This window comes from Leopardus geoffroyi, chromosome B4 (assembly GCF_018350155.1).
Source record: "Leopardus geoffroyi isolate Oge1 chromosome B4, O.geoffroyi_Oge1_pat1.0, whole genome shotgun sequence".
Lineage (NCBI taxonomy): Eukaryota > Metazoa > Chordata > Mammalia > Carnivora > Felidae > Leopardus > Leopardus geoffroyi.
In genome coordinates this window covers 46,598,307-46,616,590 of record NC_059341.1, presented here as the reverse complement: position 1 = coordinate 46,616,590, position 18,284 = coordinate 46,598,307, and positions in this window count along the sequence as shown.

Below are 18,284 nucleotides of genomic sequence, written 5' to 3'. Positions count from 1 at the left end.
CACCTGCTCTCTCTCTCTCTCTCTCTCTCTCTCTCTCTCTCTCAAATAAAAAAAAAAAAAATTAGGGGCACCTGGATGGCTCAGTAGGTTAACCATTCAACTTCAGCTCAGGTCATGATCTCGTGGTTCATTGGTTCAAAACCCAGGTCAGGCTCTGTGCTGACAGCTCAGAGCCTGATACCTGCTTTGAATTCTGTGTCTCCCTCTCTCTCTGCCTCTACCCCACACACACTCTGTCTCTCTCTCTCTCTCTCTCTCTCTCAAAAATAAATGTTAAAAAAATTAATAGTAATAAAATTTTTTAAAATATTTTTTTTCAATATATGAAATTTATTGTCAAATTGGTTTCCATACAACACCCAGTGCTCATCTCAAAAGATGCCCTCCTCAATACCCATCACCCACCCTCCCCTCCCTCCCACCCCCCATCAACCCTCAGTTTGTTCTGTTTTTAACAGTCTCTTATGCTTTGGCTCTCTCCCACTCTAACCTCCTTTTTTTTTTTTTTTTTTTTTTTTTTTTTCCTTCCCCTCCCCTATGGGTTTCTGTTAAGTTTCTCAGGATCCACATAAGAGTGAAAACATATGGTATCTGTCTTTCTCTGTATGGCTTATTTCACTTAGCATCACACTCTCCAGTTCCATCCACGTTGCTACAAAGGGCCATATTTCGTTCTTTCTCATTGCCATGTAGTACTCCATTGTGTATATAAACCACAATTTCTTTATCCATTCATCAGTTGATGGACATTTAGGCTCTTTCCTAAAATATTTTTTATTTAAAAAATAATTTCTAAAGATGTACTCCATTAAAAATAAAATAACGTAAAAATTTTGCCCACAAAAATATCACTTTCTGCTAGAACACATACAAATAGAAAGATACACTTCAGACATTTGAGAACGGTTACCATGGAGAGAGAGGAACTGCGATAAAACTGGGAATGAGGGAACTGGAAATAAAAGAATACATACACAAAGCAGGAGAAGGGACTTGTGACAATGTGCCTTGACCTGAGAATTGTCAACTCAGCTCAATGTGCCTGAGGTCCTCCCCACCACCAAGTGAAAAAAGGTCCTGACTTAGGAATCACATTGATGTCTGCAAAAACAAAAACAGGTAGGGTGAAGTCAGAGAAGCAGGCCCAGGTCAGACCCTGCAGGACGCTGTTAGTAAAAGAGTTTGGGGTTGGACATTATCCTGAATACAAAAGGAAGCTTCTGGAGCGTACTGAGCAGGGAGGCATGTGACCTACATAAGCTAAAATATCACTCTAACTCTTTATGAAGACAGATAGTAGAGAGGAAAGGGTGGAAAGAGAAACTCCCTAAGAAGCAAGAAATGATCTTCATACCCCAAGCTCTAAGCACGCTGCCTGATGCAAAATGGATGCCCCGCAACTGCTCGGTGGGTGAATTACAACTCGGCAAAGCACCGGGGTCAAGTATGATGGCAAATCGGAAAGAACTGCACTGGTGTTTCTTTCGGGAGTGAAACTGCTTCCAGCTTTGAGATTACCTCCTGCAGAATACACTTGGGTCTTTGCTCTTTTCATATCCGTGTCTCCACCTTAAAGGGAAGGAGAGAAGACCCACAACGGGTCACCCTGAAACTGGTTCTATCATCACCCGCTTGGGCCAACACAGTCTGAGGCCTTCTAGCTGTCTGTTCAGCTCCCTTCCCACATCCCCCCCACCCCCCCATCCCCACCATCCTCTCCATCTTCCCAGGACAGGCAATGAGGCCGCCTTAGGTGATCTCCAAAGCAGGTAATGCGATTTGGGATAAGGGGAAGTTGACTTATCCCAAAGAAGTTCTCCCAAACTAGCGCTGTCTCCTTTTGTAGACCTGATGAGGGTCAGCATGAGGCAGGCTGAGGGACAAAGCACAAGCTAGCACCCACCCCCACCGCTCTTCCCCCAGGTGGAATATGTGATATTCCTCAGACACTCCTGGCTACCCCAGAACAAAGCACAGGGGTCTAAGTGCTTGCCATGGTAATATAGGAAACAAAGGCAAATGAAAAATTAAATTCCCTTCTGCCTATAGCCCATTGACAAGTCCTTGAGATAGAAGAGTGACCTCCCTCTAAGAGCTCAGCTGCCTCCATGATGACACTTTGCTGGGGCAAAAGAGAACCTTAGCTTAACATTATCCCAACCTGGAGGATCCTGTAAGTCTACTTCCTTTATCTCAACTGCCCCAAGATATATGCTGGCAATCATACTCCAAGCTTATGCCCCCCCCCCCATATATATCTGAAGGGTCTCATGACTGAGGTTTTATTAAAGGTAACAAATAGCGTTTCCCTAGCAACAGCTAGCCCCTCAAGATCCTGGAAACTTTGCTTCCAAAATTCCTTAGAGACATACTCTATCCCTGATCCCCTCCCAAGCTGAGGATATATAATGAGTTACCCATCAGGCCCCCAGTGCAGCTCTTCCTGCCTATGGGTCCTGTCCCCGTGCTTTAATAAAATCACCTTTTTACACCAAAGATGTCTTCAAGAATTCTTTCTTGGCCGTCGGCTCTGGCCCCCACGGACCCCCAGCACCCCCAAAACTTCATCAGACCTGCTGGAAATTTTGTGTTACTTGTTTGACAAGTGAGAAACTCGAGTCATGTCAAGCGACAATGTGAAACGCAAGGTAGCAAGAAACAAGAGGAGAACCCAGGCCTCTGGAGGCCCAGACGGTGCTTTCACCGCAGAGAACATCATCTCCCAAGACCACGAGCAGCTCTGTCCTGCAGTCACACTCAGATTCCTCGGCCCCACAGAGTTTTCTGTAAGAACGACAGAGCAGCTAAAGTATTTATTCAGCTTCCCTGACATTTGTTTTCTGATTTCATTTAAGAGGGGAATGGGGAATGAAGTGTTGAGGGAAGCTGGAAGTCTGGAAAGGGGCCGCAGATGGAAGCAATTGTAAGGACTAAAAAATTGCATATCATATAGGGTCTAAAGTTACCCAAGTTTTGTTAAAATGTGTTACAGGAAAGAAAAAAAACCTCACACAGAAGATTTGTAATGGGAAATCTGTTTAAACTACTCAGCTGCTATTATAATATAAAACTATCCTCTTAAAAAAATATATTTAAAAAGAGGCGCCTGGGTGGCTCAATCTGTTAAGTGTCGGATTCTCAATATTGGTCATGAGCTTATGGTTGTGAGTTCAAGCCCCGCATTGGGCTCTGCAGCGCAGAGCCTGCTTGGGATTCTCTCTCTCCCTCGCTCTCTGCCCCTCCCCCATTCATGCACTCTCTCCCTCTCTCAAAATAAATACATTTTTAAAACATATTTTAAAAAAATTTTTTTAACGTTTATTTATTTTTGAGACAGAGAGAGACAGAGCATGAGCAGGGAGGGGCAGAGAGAGAGGGAGACACAGAATCTGAAACAGGCTCCAGGCTCTGAGCTGTCAGCACAGAGCCCGACGCGGGGCTCGAACTCACAGACTGTGAGATCATGACCTGAGCCGAAGTCGGATGCTTAACCGACCAAGCCACCCAGGCGCCCCTAAAACATATTTTTTAAAAAAACAAAAAACCTGTCCTTTTCAGCCAAGCAAAAATTTTTTGTTTGTTCTCAGATAATTCAAGCATCAGCTATTGTTAAAACTTCCTCTCGTGCCAGCGTCCCCGAGGTGCAGAGGGATGTCAAGACAACATGGCCTGCTTGCACCATTCCTTGGTCCCAGGGTGTGCCGGCAAGGTTTGGGCCTCAACCAGCACCCACCTGGGTGACACGATTCATGTCAGACCAGCAGGGTGACCACAGAAGCTTCCACAGAGAAGAACCTGCTTCAACTGAGGGGACTGTCTGCTTCTGCCTATTCCTACCAGGCTTGGAGTAGCTGGGATATTTATACTCTGGTCAGGGATATAATAGAGGTCGTTCTAGTAACTGAGCGGTGTCACATCCTGTACTTTAGAACAATGAGGAAGATTGAAGAGGAAATCCAAATAAACACTCAAAATGGTGAGGGGGAAAAGCAAGCCTGAAACAATATACTGGCTCCAGAAGGACAGGGCAAAGTGACTGCCCCCAACCCCCACTCTGAAAGCCTTTCGCAGGCTCCCGCACACTCCTGCTTTCATATGCCCCTTTCTCCACAAAAAAAAAAAAAAAAAAAAAAAAAAAATCACTAACAAGTATATTTTAAGGCTGCATGAGCATAAGGACAAATACATAAATATTCCGTATTAAAATAGTTCCTCTGATGTAAAAGTCCTTTTTTTCCCCCCCTTTGATGTTAAAAGAAATTAAAACCTTTCTTGGGGCGCCTGGGTGGCTCAGTCGGTTAAGCGTCCGACTTTGGCTCAGGTCACGATCTCGCGGTCCGTGAGTTTGAGCCCCACGTCGGGCTCTGGGCTGATGGCTCAGAGCCTGGAGCCTGCTTCCGATTCTGTGTCTCCCTCTCTCTCTGCCCCTCCCCCATTCATGCTCTGTCTCTCTCTGTCTCAAAAAGAAATAAAACGTTAAAAAAAATTTAAAAAAAAATAAAACCTTTTTTGTGGGCCTCTAAAAGTATGTTGGCCTCTAGACACTGTGGCCACTGTACCTGGCAGATAAGGGGAGGACCATGGCACAGCCTCCAGTAGGACAGGGACACTGGGCTGCTGTGGGGCGCAAGGACAGCAGGGGCTCCTGGACCAAACGCGAAGTGAGCTCCCAAACTTAGAGACAAGGCTTCCGTGGAAGACGCAGACAAGAATCCGTTGCTCATCAGTTTCTGCTCAAAATCCGCCCTCCCCCCTGCCGCAGCTGCATTCCCCGTAGTCTGTTGTGGAGACAGACGGCTCCCATTCAGTTCTGAAAGTGTTCTGTATTGGTCAAGAAGGATCCAGTGCCAAACTTAATCAGTCAGAAAATTATGTTTAACTGATGAATTAAAAATCTGTTCTGAGTCTTATAATGTTATAACGAGGGTAAAAACAAGAGGACGGTCTACGTGGAATTCAGAAGAAAGAGAGTTGATGTACAAATTACTTAGTGACATAACCAATCTGTGTCTAGAGGAAAAAAGGTAACTAGTCCCAGTTGTTTGTTGCTTTCTTTTTCTTTTTGATTCTAGGTTGAAATTCTTAAATGCTTCTTAAAATGCGGAGGAATCGGTGTTTGTTTCTTTTTTTGTTGTTCAACAAAAATTCTCAAACATTATGTCAGACCTTGGGCCAGACATCAGGATCCAGAAGGAAGCATGAACACTATGCTCCAGTTGGGCAGACGCCTGTTTAAAAAATAAGAAGAAAGTTGGAGCGCCTGGGTGGTTCAGTCAGTTAAGTGTCCAACTCTTGATTTCAGCTCAAGTCACCATCTCTCGATCCATGAGTTTGAGCCCCTTATCAGACTACATGCTGACGAGGCAGAGCCTGCTTGGGATTCTCTTTCTTTCCTTCTCTCTCTGCCTCTCCCCCTGCTCACACTCCCTCTTTCTCTCTCTCTCTCAAAATAAATAAATAAACTTAAGAAGAGAGAAAGAAAGAAAGAAAGAAAGAGAAAGAAAGAAAGAAAGAAAGAAAGAAAGAAAGAAAAGAAAGAGAAAGAAAGGAAGAAAGAAAGAAGGAAAGAAAGAAAGAAAGAAAGAAAGAAAGAAAGAAAGAAAGAAAGAAAAAGGAAGGAAGGAAGGAAGAAGATTACACAGAAAAGTAATCACAAGTGAGATGAAAGATACCGAGGAAAAAAGCAAGGGGATGACCTAATCTTTATCTGTGAATCATGGCCATTTTCCCTATGGAAGTGGCTTTTAAACTGAGACCTGAAATTGACCAGCTGTGTGGGAATAGGGGGTGGTTAGGTTTCTTCTAGGTTTGGCTCTGTGGTGGGAAAAAATAAAAGATCAAATGAAGCTTACAGAGATGATAAGATGACGATTTAGGGGGAAGCTGGCAGTCTAGGTAGGGAACTGAATGTCTAGGACCATATGGGCCATGTAAAGGATCTGGGGATCTGGGGCTTTATGCTAAGGGCAATGGGAAGGAAGCCTTTGAAGAGATTTGGGCAGAGACGCATTTGAAAAGATCACTCAGGCGGCTGCAGTGCAGAAAAGATTGGGTCAGGGGAGATGGATGCAGAAATATCACTTACCAGCTATCAAGCCAAAGATGATGGTATTTTGGACCAGGAAGGGGCAGGAGAGAAATTGGTTGGAGAGAAATGGACAAACTCAAAGGGTGTGGAGAGGTTAGATAAATCCTCATGATTGATTTAACTCAGAAGATGAAGGCCGGGGATGCATCGATGGTCCCCAGTGTCTGGCTTAAGCGAGGAGAAATGGGCTGGAACCTTTACATAGCTAGGAAGCACTGAAAGAGGGGCAAATACGTGGGCAGATAAAGGGAGTGAGGTCATGTTCAGAAGGGAATGGTTATTGGAGGAACTAAGACTCAAACCCAAGCAGACAGGCTCCAGAGCTCCCAATCTTACCACCACACTGTATTGCCACTAGGTTATCCCTAGTATGGCTAAGAGAGGTAGAAATATAAGTAACATGTCCTTAAATTTTTCAATTAGCTGAAGCAAATTATTCTGTCTCCTGTGTAGTGCACATACCCCGAAAGGCATCTCTTCTGTGGATAATTAGTTTTGAATCTCAACTAGACCTTATCTCCCAATGAACATTACAACGTTGGCATTTGGATTTCTCCCCCACACCAGCTTCTCTCTCCATCCTCCCCCTCGCACTTCTTCTTTCCCTCCAGCCTCCGCATCAGCAAGTCCTACGGACTCCTTGAGTCCCTCTACTTCTCCCTTCCCATCACTACCACCGTGGCCCAAAATGGACTTTCTCCTTGTCTGCTGTCCCAGCAGACTACATGCTCTATAAGAGCGGCGACCACAACTGTGCTATTCCCTTGCAATGCTCAGTGCCTAGCAGAGAATAAGCATTCAGCAAATAGTTGACCAGTGAATGAATGAGACTGGTTTGTAGATTAGTCTCCTATGAGTGAGCTTATCATGAGCAAATCCCCAGAGCCTACTTATTTCCTAATTATATGGATCACGGGAGTTTCTGAATCCAATCTGACAAGGCCGCAGACAGCCGCTCCCGTGATGGGCACCACCCCATAAGCGGTGGCTAAGAGCAGCTAGCTCAGTGTGGCAGTAAAGCCACCCTGCCATTTGGTCCCTTGAACATTAGCCAGAACCCCTTGGTCTACTACCATCCTTAGGCCTTTCAGATAATAGATTTTTATGTCCGGGATCCGAAAAAAGTCTGGTGTTTCAGACTTAAGAATTAAAGTGCAAAGGATGATATTCTAAGACGTAAACAAAACATAGAAAGAATGGAATTAACCTGAAGTCGACAACAAGCAGGAAATTCAAATGGTATGTTATAATCCTTACGTAGAAAACCACAAAGGCTAAAGCTTCAAGGTCAGTTCATACTGTGGGGTGGCTGACAAAGGAAAGGCAGCTTTGTCTCATTTCCTGGTTTCCTGGTTGTTTCACAAGCCTCTTACATAAGTGTTTTATTGTTAATGCATGCACAATTTAACAAATTGCTAGAAATAGAGGTGTTTTTGTAATTCCTTGGCAATGCAGGTACCATTGCCACAGTGAAATAATAATACACAGCAGCTTCCAGCTGCACTTTTAAACTTATTTTTAACATAAGTTAAAACATAAAAAACTTTTTTAAAAAAGTTTAAACATAAAAAAACTTCTTTTTAATGTTTTTATTTATTTTTGAGAGAGAGAGAGAGAGAGAGAGCACGAGTGGCAGAGGGGCAGAGAGAGAGGGAGACACAGAATCCGAAGTGGGCTCCAGGCTCCGAGCTGTCAGCACAGAGCCCAAAGCGGGGCTCCAACTCACGAACCACGAGATCATGACTTGAGCCGAAGTCAGACGCTTAACCGACTGAGCCACCCAGGCACCCCTCCAGCCGCACTTTTAAATAGAAGCATGTGAATTTAAGTACAATGAGTTTGATGTCTAAATGTTTGAAACAAACATAAAATAAAACATTAACTGCTATCCTGGACATTTCTCATCCCAGTGATAGTCCAACATCTTTTTTTTTTTTTTTTAATGTTTATTTACTTTTGAGAGAGACAGAATGCGAGTAGGGGAGGGGCAGAGAGAGCCGGAGACACAGAATTCGAAGCAGGCTCCAGGCTCTGAGCTGTCAGCACAGAGCGGGATGTGGGGCTCGAAATCATGAACGGTGAGACCATGACCTGAGCCAAATTCAGAAGCTTAACCCACTGAGCCACCCAGGTACAATTCGTCTCCTTAAGTAGAAACCAAACACTCACTCGCCCACCCTCCCTCACTGCTAGGGCACAGTCTCTACAAACAGGAATACCCCTGCCAGGGCTTAGTTTAGAACAGAGCAATGCAAGGAAGTGGTCCCTGGCATTGGCAGCTAAGGGGGCAGCGGGGGGAAGGAAGGGGGGGCAGAGGTCCTGGGGTCAACAGCCTGTGCAGGTCACATAGATGCAGTCTGAGGTGTCATAGCTTAGCAACAGCTGCGGAGGAGTTTCCGCTGGTGTGGTGACGTCACAAGGTTTGAGTATTGTTCCCGGCAGCATTACCCCCAAGCCTCGCTTGCACCCCTTTGGAGATTCTGTGAGCTTCCTAATATGTTTAATAAGTTTCTTTTCTGCTAAATTGGCTGGAAGAGCCTCTATTGTTTGCACCTTAGAACCTAAGTGGCAGGACTGCTGAGAAGAAACCACGCTTCCCCGATTCTACACAATTAAAACACGCTCCTCAGCTGCCCTCTGTAAGTGGCGCCGCATGCGGCCTGGTGAGCCTAGCACGTTTCCTGTGTCTGTCTGCTGTCTGTCCCGCTGTCCTAGACATCCTCCCAACCATTCAATACACCCTCTCCCATTGTTAGTCTCAACCGATGACCTTGCTTCCTATTCGGGGAAAAATGAAGAGAACTTCCACGAGTTCCCACGCCAACCTTATCACCTGCCTGCCCCACGGCCTTCCCTCTTGTTTGGAGGAGGTGCGCTCAGTGCCCCTACGAGTGAAGGCCAAACCCTACTGTGCACTTGGGCCAAACCCCGTCCTCTTACTTTCTCAAGAACACTCCTCTAAAGTCTCCATTTTCTCTCCCCCACCATCACTTTTTCCCTCTCTCCTGGATCATTCCCACAGCACACACCACACGTACTATGATTTCTCTTCGTCTTACAAAATATTTCTCATGACCCCATATCCCCCTCCAGCTACTGCCCACTTCTCTGTTCCCCTCGACAGCAACACCCTTCAAGAGAGTTGTCTGTACATGCTGTTTCCAATCCTGTCTCTCAAATCCACTTCAGTAAGGCTTTTGTCCCCATTGTTTCCACAGATAGTTCTCATGTCAAGGTCATGAGTGACCTCCATGCTGCTAAACCCAATGCCCAATTCTTATTCTTCATTTTACTTGATTCTCCAGAAACCTTTGGCTCCCTCCTCCCCGAGAAATCCTTTTCACTTGGCTTCCAAAGTTTTTCTTCGGCCCTGATGACCACTCCTATCTTCCTAGCTAGCTCTCCCTCATCCCCACCAACTCCTCACTCTAAATAGTTTTTTTAAATGTGATTTGAGAGAGAGAGAGAGAGAGAGAGAGGCAGAGGCAGAGGCAGAGAGAGAGAAGAGAAAGAATCCCAAGCAGGCTCTGTGCTGTTAGTGCAGAGCCTAGTGATGGGGGGCTCGATCTCACAAACCATGAGATCATGATCTGAGCCGAAATCAGGAGTCGGATGTCTAGCCGACTGAGCCACCCAGGCACCCCTCATTCTAAAGGTTGGCAAGCCCTGAGCTGAGTCCTTAGAGCTATTCCCTATATAGTCTATGTCGACTCACTCCTGAAGTGTCTTATCCAACCTAATTGCTCAACTGCCACCTATTTGCTAAGGATCCTTACATTCATAACTCTTGTCTAAGTCCTCCTAAAGCTCCAGACACATTTATTCAACTGTCTACTTGTCTTTCTTCTTGAATGTCTCCAGTGTGTCAAACTTAACGTCTCTAAAATGGAACACTCCTGACCCCACTCCTCCCCACCCACAGCTGTCCCCAGGTGAGGAAATGGCAATGTCACCCATCTCAACCGTTCACGCCCAAGTCCTTACTGTCTCCCACTTCCCACATCTAAACTATCAGCAAATCCTGTTGGTCTACCTTGATAATATACCTAGAATCTTACTACTCTTCTCCACTGCCAGCTACCAACATCTCCCACCTGCCATATTGCAATAGCCTCCCATTTGGTCTCCTTGCCTCTACTCTCGTCCCTCTGCAGGGAATTCTCAATGTAGCACCAAAGGGATCCTTTTAGAACATAAGTCTGATCAGATCCTTGCCCTGCTCGGAAACTTCCAATGACTTTCCACCTCCCTCAGAGTACAAGTCAGTCCTCCAGCAGTCCACAGAGCCCTACCACTCGGCTCTGAACTCATCGCCCACCTGCTCCCCTTCCCTGCCCCCACTGCAGCCACGCTGAGCTTCTTCCCTCCCCAAATCACATCTAGCATGCTTCTGCCTCAGAAGCTCTGTCCTTTCTGGTCACCTCAGCCTGGTGTGCTCTTTCCTCGGGCGCCCGCATGGCTCTCTCCCACACGCCAGCGTCAGGTCTTCACTCGGATGTGACTTTCTCGTTGAGGCCTTGCAGCACCTCCCCTGCCCTTGCACTGTCTCCCCTGTCCCTGCTTGGCTTTTCTCCATAGCACTTATCACCATAGAGTAAGCAGAATAATGGCCCCCAAAGATGTGCACATCCTAATCTCCAGAATCTGTGAACACATTCTCTTACTTGGCAAGGGGGAATCACATTGCAGATGGAATTAAGGTGGCTAATCAGCTGACCTTAAAATAGGAGATTAGGGGGCACCTGGGTGGCTCTGTCATTAAGCATCAGACTTTAGCTCAGGTCATGATCTCACAGTTTATGAGTTCGAGCCCCGTGTTGGGCTCTGTGCTGACAGCTCAGAGCCTGGAGCCCGCTTGCGATTCTGTGTCTCACTCTCTCTCTCTACCCCTCTCCCACTCACGCTCTCTCTCTCTCTCTCAAAAATTAATAAGCATTTTTAAAAAATAGGGAAATTATGATAGACTGTCCAGGTAGGCCCAGTGTAATCACAAGGGTCCAGGAAAGTGGAAGAAAAGGCAGAAGAGGAAGCCAGAATGATGTAATGGAAGGACTCAACCCATCATCGCAGGCTTTGAAGAGGAAGGAAGAGGGTCCCAGCTTAAGAATGCAGCAGCCTCTAGAAGACAGAAAAGGCAAAAAAAAACACAATTCTCCCTTAGAACCTCCAGAAAGAATCCTAGCCCCACCAGCTACTTTATTTTAGCCCAGAGAGGCCCGTGTCAGACTTCTGACTGTAGGAAAATAAATGTGTTTGGTGGTATTAAGCCACTAAGTCCGCAGCAATTCATTACAGCCCCAAAAGGAAACAAATACACACTATCTTACAAACTAGATATTTACTTCTTTTCTTATGTCTGCATTCCCTGTCATCATTAGACTACACGTTCCACATTCCACGATAGAAGAGATATTTGGCTATTTTGTTCACATCTCTGTGCTCATGCCTAGAAAAATACCTAGCATATAGTGAGCACTCCATAATACCTTGTTGAATGAATGAATATCTACTTGTCTATAGATGTGTCATGTGTCTGGGAGGGAACAAGGAAGAGGAACGACAAAACAGCCGTTGTCAAGTGAAAAGGTTATATGCTTGTGTGTAAAAGAAGCAGTAAATTAGATTGTGCTTCTGGAAACAGATCATATTACCCTGGGCCCAGATTGGTCATCCTGGCGAGGAGAGGAGAAGCCCAACATCCTTCCACTTATAAGGCAAGGGTGTGGGGACAAGCTCCAACCTGACCATGGTGTAGAGAGGAAAACTCTCTCTCTTACTAGCTCCCGCACACCAAAGGAAATGGTGTGAAAGACCCCACACTCCAGTGCTGTCCTGGGTGGTCAATGTGGATCAACAGCTACACGAGAAAGCTCAAAGAGCTGGTCATACTAAAGAGGTGAGAAGTGCTACCTGAAGTCTTCTCCCCTTTAGGAAACACCCCTTTTAAAGGAGGCCACTGTAGGAAAGAAAGCTTTCAGAAGTCAGCACCACGGATTTATGATTCAGTGGTGACCTAGGGCTGGGCTTGGGGTGTTTGTGTATGTGATATATACATATATATATATGTGTATATATATATATATATATGTGTATATATATATATATATCACACAACAGTATTATATTTAGCCATAAAAAAAGAAAAAATATTGCAATTTGTGACAACGTGGATGGATCTTGAGGGCATTATGCTAAGCGAAATAAGTCAAACAGAGAAACACAAACACTGTATGATCTCACTTATATGTGGAATTAAAAAACCACGCGAGAGAGGCAGGAGCAGGAGAAGGGGGATTGGATTAAAATAATCAAAAGGTGCAAACTTCTGGTTATAAGATAAATAAGTAACAGGGATGTAATGTACAATATGGCAACTATAGGTAACATTGCTGTAAAGTATATTGGAAAGTCGCTGAGAGATTAGTAGATCCTAAAAGTTCTCATCACAAGGGAAAAATATTTTCTGGTTTTGTTTTTTTTTTTTTGCATCTATATGAGATAATGGAGGTTAACTAAACTCATAGTAATAATTTTGCAATATACGTAAGTCAGTTCATCATATAACTTAAATGAGGCTGTTTGTCAATTATATCTCAATGAAACTGAAAGAAAAAAAAACCAAAACCACCAAGCCTGCAGTTTCATGGAGTTTCATGCATATCCACCTAGTTCTGGCCTGAGTCTGCCCAACCTGGCTCCTCTCTCTCTGCTTTCCTCCTTCCTCCCCCTCACAGGCTTCCTCCCACCACCACTCTTCTTGGACCTTTTCTTCCTGATTCAGCTCTTCTCGTAAAGTCCCCAAACTACATCATTGTTTTGTCATTAAAACCACAGAATCAAGTTCATCTTAGCCCTTCACAGTATCACCAGTCGTAGTATACTGTTAAAACATAACAAATACCACAGCAACTCAAAACCTTTCTGGATGTATACTCAAATTCAGAGTCAAGTTTTAAGGTTACATTCCCTTGGGTTGGAATATGAGAAAATCTGTAATTCATGTAAATGAATCAAAGATTGGAGTATAGCATGAATTTGAGCAGGAAGAACCTCAAATCAGGAGAACCAGATGGAAGATGGTTGCAGGTGTTGGGGGTAAAAGCCTAGATGAGTCGTGGTAGCAGTGGAATTGATCAAAATGGAGTTGAGAGACATTTAATAGGAAAGCAATCCTTTGGCAAAACCTTATCATAGAAATAAGGAAGGGGAAGATTTAGAAATGAAGTGAGGGGTGCCTGGGTGGCTCAGTCAGTTGAGTGTCTGACTTCAGCTCAGGTCATGATCTCGTTCACGATTTCGAGCCCCACATCGGGCTCCGTACTGACAGCTCAGAGTCTGGAGCCTGCTTCAGATTCTGGGTCTCCCTCTCTCTCTCTCTCTGCCCCTCCCCCACTCATGCTCTGTCTGTCTCTCTCGCTCTCAAAAATAAATTTTAAAAAAATTTTAAAGAAAAAAAGATAGTGAGAATTCAACGTAGGCGCCTGGGATTCCACTGCTACCTTTGATAGACGTGGAAGCGTCGTGAAACTGCACCAGTTTTGCCGAGGGGGAGGAGATGTTTAGCGTTAGGTGTGCTGGGAAGCAATGCCAGCCAATCCATGAGGACAAAGAGCACTGGTTCATTTGTTCATTCATTCAACAAATGCTTATGGAGCATGTCCTGTAGCAGGAGCTGGAAAGACGCCGTGGGGAAGCTTATCTGAGATACTGTGTCTATCCTTCAAGAGCCTTGAGGTATGCACAAATATCTCTAATAAAAGGCACCATGTGATAAGTCTGTGTAAGAGACACAAACAGATTGCTCTTAGACGTTCAGTCAAGAGCAAAACCATGTCTGGCTGACATCAAAGTACAGCACTCTGATGAGGAGGAATCAGCTGGGCTTTCAATTCTGCACACGCTCCTGTAATCTGTTTTCTTCCATCAACGACCTCCACCTTTGTTTGCACCTCATGGAATACACACCAATTTCAGTTGCCCTAAGAGAATTCTTTGTCACTGGTTTCATCCATACCAACATCCACTCCAGGACTGTGAGATGCTAGGAATAGACATGTAGGACTCAGTGAAAGCCTCTATGATAGAGGCAGGTCTGTGGCTCAGAGAACCTTCGAATCTCAGGAATGGAGGAGAAAGCTATCAAGGAAGCTAAACAGAGAGACAAATAAGAAAGACCAGCATCACAGAATTCAAGAGAGAAGGATATTTTAAGACTAGGTAATCAACAATGTCAAATGCTACAAAGAAGTTAGAAAGAATGAAAGTCCATTAATAGTGTTGGGGAGCCTGGGTGGCTAAGTCAGTTAAACGTCTGACTTCAGATGAAGTCCATGAGTTTGAGCCCTATGTTAGGCTCTGTGCTGACAGCTCAGAGCCTGGAGCCTGCTTTGGATTCTTTGTCTCCCTCTCTCTCTGCCCCTCCCTCGCTCTCTCTCTCTCTCTTTTTCAAGAATAAATAAACATTTAAAAAAGCAATTAATAGTGTTTACTATGCAAAATCTCAGGGAACAATGTTAAAAAAGCAAGTCATCCTGGGGGTGTCTGGCTGGCTCAGTCAGTAGAGCACACCCCCTCCTAGTCTTGGGGCTGTGAGTTCGAGCCCCACATTGGATGTGGAGATTCCTTAAAAAATAAAATCTTAGAGGCGCCTCAGTGGTTCCGTAGGTTAAACGTCTGACTCTTGATTTCGGCTCAGGTCATGCTTAAATAAACGTTAAAAAATAATAATGGAGGGGCTCCTGGGTGGCTTAGTCAGTTAAGCGTCCGACTTCAACTCAGGTCACGATCTCGCGGTCCGTGAGTTCGAGCCCCACGTCGGGCTCTGGGCTGATGGCTCAGAGCCTGGAGCCTGCTTCCGATTCTGTGTCTCCCTCTCTCTCTGCCCCTCCCCTGTTCATGCTCTGTCTCTCTCTGTCTCAAAAATAAATAAACGTTAAAAAAAAATTTTTTTAATAAAAAATAATAATGGATAAAAAAAAGGTAAAAAATCTTAAAACAACAACCACAAATCATCCACAAAGTATTATCATTTTGGATAGTTTCATGATACCTAAGATCTCATTCATGCTCACACCTATCTACTCACCCACAAGCCTCCAGTAGTTTTAGGCCATACAACTGCAGTGGAATTGAGTACATACCCCTAACGGGAAGAAAACCAACAAGCAGGTTTTATGGTGGTTTCAGTGGCATGACCCCCAGAAGTTTCATTTGCAGAGGTTTTTCTACAAGAGCTGGAAAAGCCTGTTGAACCAGTCATTTCTTCATTCCTGTCTGTGTGGTCTCTGAAGATGCCTTCCCAGCACATCAGCAGTTAGCAAAAAGTTCTTATTAATCATGTCCTTCCGTTCTAGATGTTTTGTTCCCAAGTATCTTGCCTGATTGGGACATCTGGGACAGCATTACAAAATATCTGTGCACAAGTTTTTATCATCTAAGCTGAAGTTTGATCATTTTCAAATCATACTCACATTGGTTTTTGTTTTTGTTTTTGTTTTCGTTTTTTGCAAATACTAGCCATTTGCAAAGCTACATTTTAGTTTCTTATTGATCAACCTAATGGCATAAGATTACCCTACCTGGCTTACTGGACTGTTAGCACTGTAAGATTCTAGAACACAGTCTCCGTTGCTGACAAATGACAGGAGGCAGGAGGTTGGTAGGTTAGTACTCAGTGTTTTCTGGATGAATGAATGAATCTGTCACCCTGTTGTTAATAGTGTTGTCATTATTGTGAGCTATCATTTTATGTCATGAATACAGTCACTCCCGGAAGTGCTAAAGAGCCTAATTCTGTAGTCAGGCTGCCAGGACTCAAAGCCTGGGCCACCTCTTGCTAACTGTACAACTTCCCACTTCCTTACTTTCTTTATCTAATAATATGGGGGTAATCATGGTGTACATGTGTAAAATTTTTGTAAGGTAAGTGTGATAATGCCTGTCAAATTGTACTCACAACAAGTAAGTTTTCAAGAAATGTTAGCTATTACTGTTATCATTGAATATCCACATCTTTTATTTATCATCTAAATGTCATTTTGTTCAGCACTAAGGAAAGTATGGTTCTTCAACGACATTTCACAAGTGCATTAAAAAAAAATTTTTTTTAATGTTTATTTACTTTTGAGACAGAGAGAGACAGAGCGTGAGCAGGGGAGGGGCAGAGAGAGAGGGAGACGCAGAATCCAAAGCAGGCTCCAGGCTCTGAGCTGTCAGCACAGAGCCCGACATAGGGCTTGAACTCGTCAACCTGAGCTGAAGTCGGACACTCAACCAACTGAGCCACCCCGGCGCCTCTACGAGTGCAGTTTTAATAACAAGGTGAGGGCAGAATAAATGTCTGCATGCCAACCAGGGAGGCTGGAAAAAGAAATTTGAACCTAAAAGAAAGATTTGAGACATCACCAACCCTTGCCTGACTCCATCTACAAAAATTTTGGTAAATTTGGCAACTGTATCCACACAAATGCTGGAATGAGCCATACTCTGACTGCTCCCGTGTACTTGGGAGGCAGAGGCCTCGGCTGTGAGTCACTGCTAAGGTTCTGGGGCAAATCAGGTCACGGGCCTGCCTGCACTCCCAGCCCTGGGGTTGCGCTGGAAATACAAAATGGGATTAAACTCCGTCCTTTGCAGATATAGCTTCGTATAGACAAGCTTTACCAGTGCAGGCAGGGGCAGGTTGGAAGACCTTCTCCCCACAACCTAATGCTAATGCCAGTCAAGATCAGGGGTGCTGAGGGTCCCTAATGTTCCTTCATAGCCCCTACAGGGGTCTTGCTCCATCAGCATGATTTGCCCTCTCCTTAAAACTCTCTGTTTGCTAAAGGAACATTCAGATCTTAGGGCTCACTCTTGGTCCTATTCCAGACCACAGCAGGATTTACCTTCTCTCATTTGAGTTTGCCAGGAGCCAAAAGCAACATCCCAACCTCCTGTCAACTCAACAAGGAGAGATTTATTGCAATTAACTAAAAAGACACTTGTCACGACAGGAACACCATATGCTTCAGCAAAGATAGGATCCCAGCTTGTGGCTGGCCTTTGCAAACAATCCTACCAACACAGACTTTTTCTTTTTTTTTTTTTTTTTTTTTGGTTGCACAGCCATTAATAATGCAACATTCAGCCCCAGGGGTGTTTCCAAGGTGGAGACTCAGAGGCTGGCACTCAGAGATCACCTCCAGGACAGAAGTTCTCAAAAGATTGCAGCAACCATTACAGACTCTTTGCTTAGATTGCTGGACCTCTCACTCGATGTCCAGCCTCCTTTCTTCTTTACAAACAGAATCCTAGGTATATTTGGAGCAGCAAATTTGTAGCTAAAACTACTGCATTTCCTAACAGGCCTCCCATGGTCAAGATCAGCTACTTGCAAGGTAAAATCTCCTGGAAATTTCTGGGACAGTTTTGCCTTCCTCATAGAGATCCTGCTTCCTTTCTGCCTTTTTCTAGTGCTTGGCTTTTGTGAAGGCTGATTTGGCTGATTCTAGGTTTCTTTTCAATTACTTCCCAGGTTGTAATTGTGTCCAAAGGCTTTGAAACTTGCTGAGACTTCTAGATAATAAGAAAATTCCTGTAATATGAGTTGATTACTTTTTAAAAATTATACAGCTTGATATGGAATATTCTAAGTGAAAATAATTACACATCTGCCCCTTTTCAAAGTTATTAATTCATACACAGGCAGACATGAGATTAGGTAATTAGTTACAGAAAGGTCAAGAAGTCTGAGGAATGGTAATTTATTTCAATGAAAGGAAAGAACTTATTTTGCTACAGTGGGAAAAAAATGTGGAATTCAGAAATCGCTGCATTGAACTGTATCCCCATTTATCTCTGCGCAATGTTTTTATCTCAATGTCTCACTTCCCTCTACTTTCTTTTCGCACTAAGGTATTGAATGAGAAATATATCAAGTTGACTGACTTTAACTTATCTGATGTAGGGTGGCTTCTACAGCACTCTTCTCTTTTTTCTCTCAGTAAATACTTTCAACTTTGACATTTGCCATCTTGGAAATGACAGGTGACTGAGGGCAAATGCATCAAAGTGATTAAGATCAGAATATTTGCTAAGGACCATTTTTTTCAGAGAGTAAAACATAGTTTTGCTGAATCCTTGAAATGCAGAGCTAAATAAACCTCCTTTTTTTGTGGGGGAAAAAAAACAATCCAAACAATTAGAAACCCAAGAA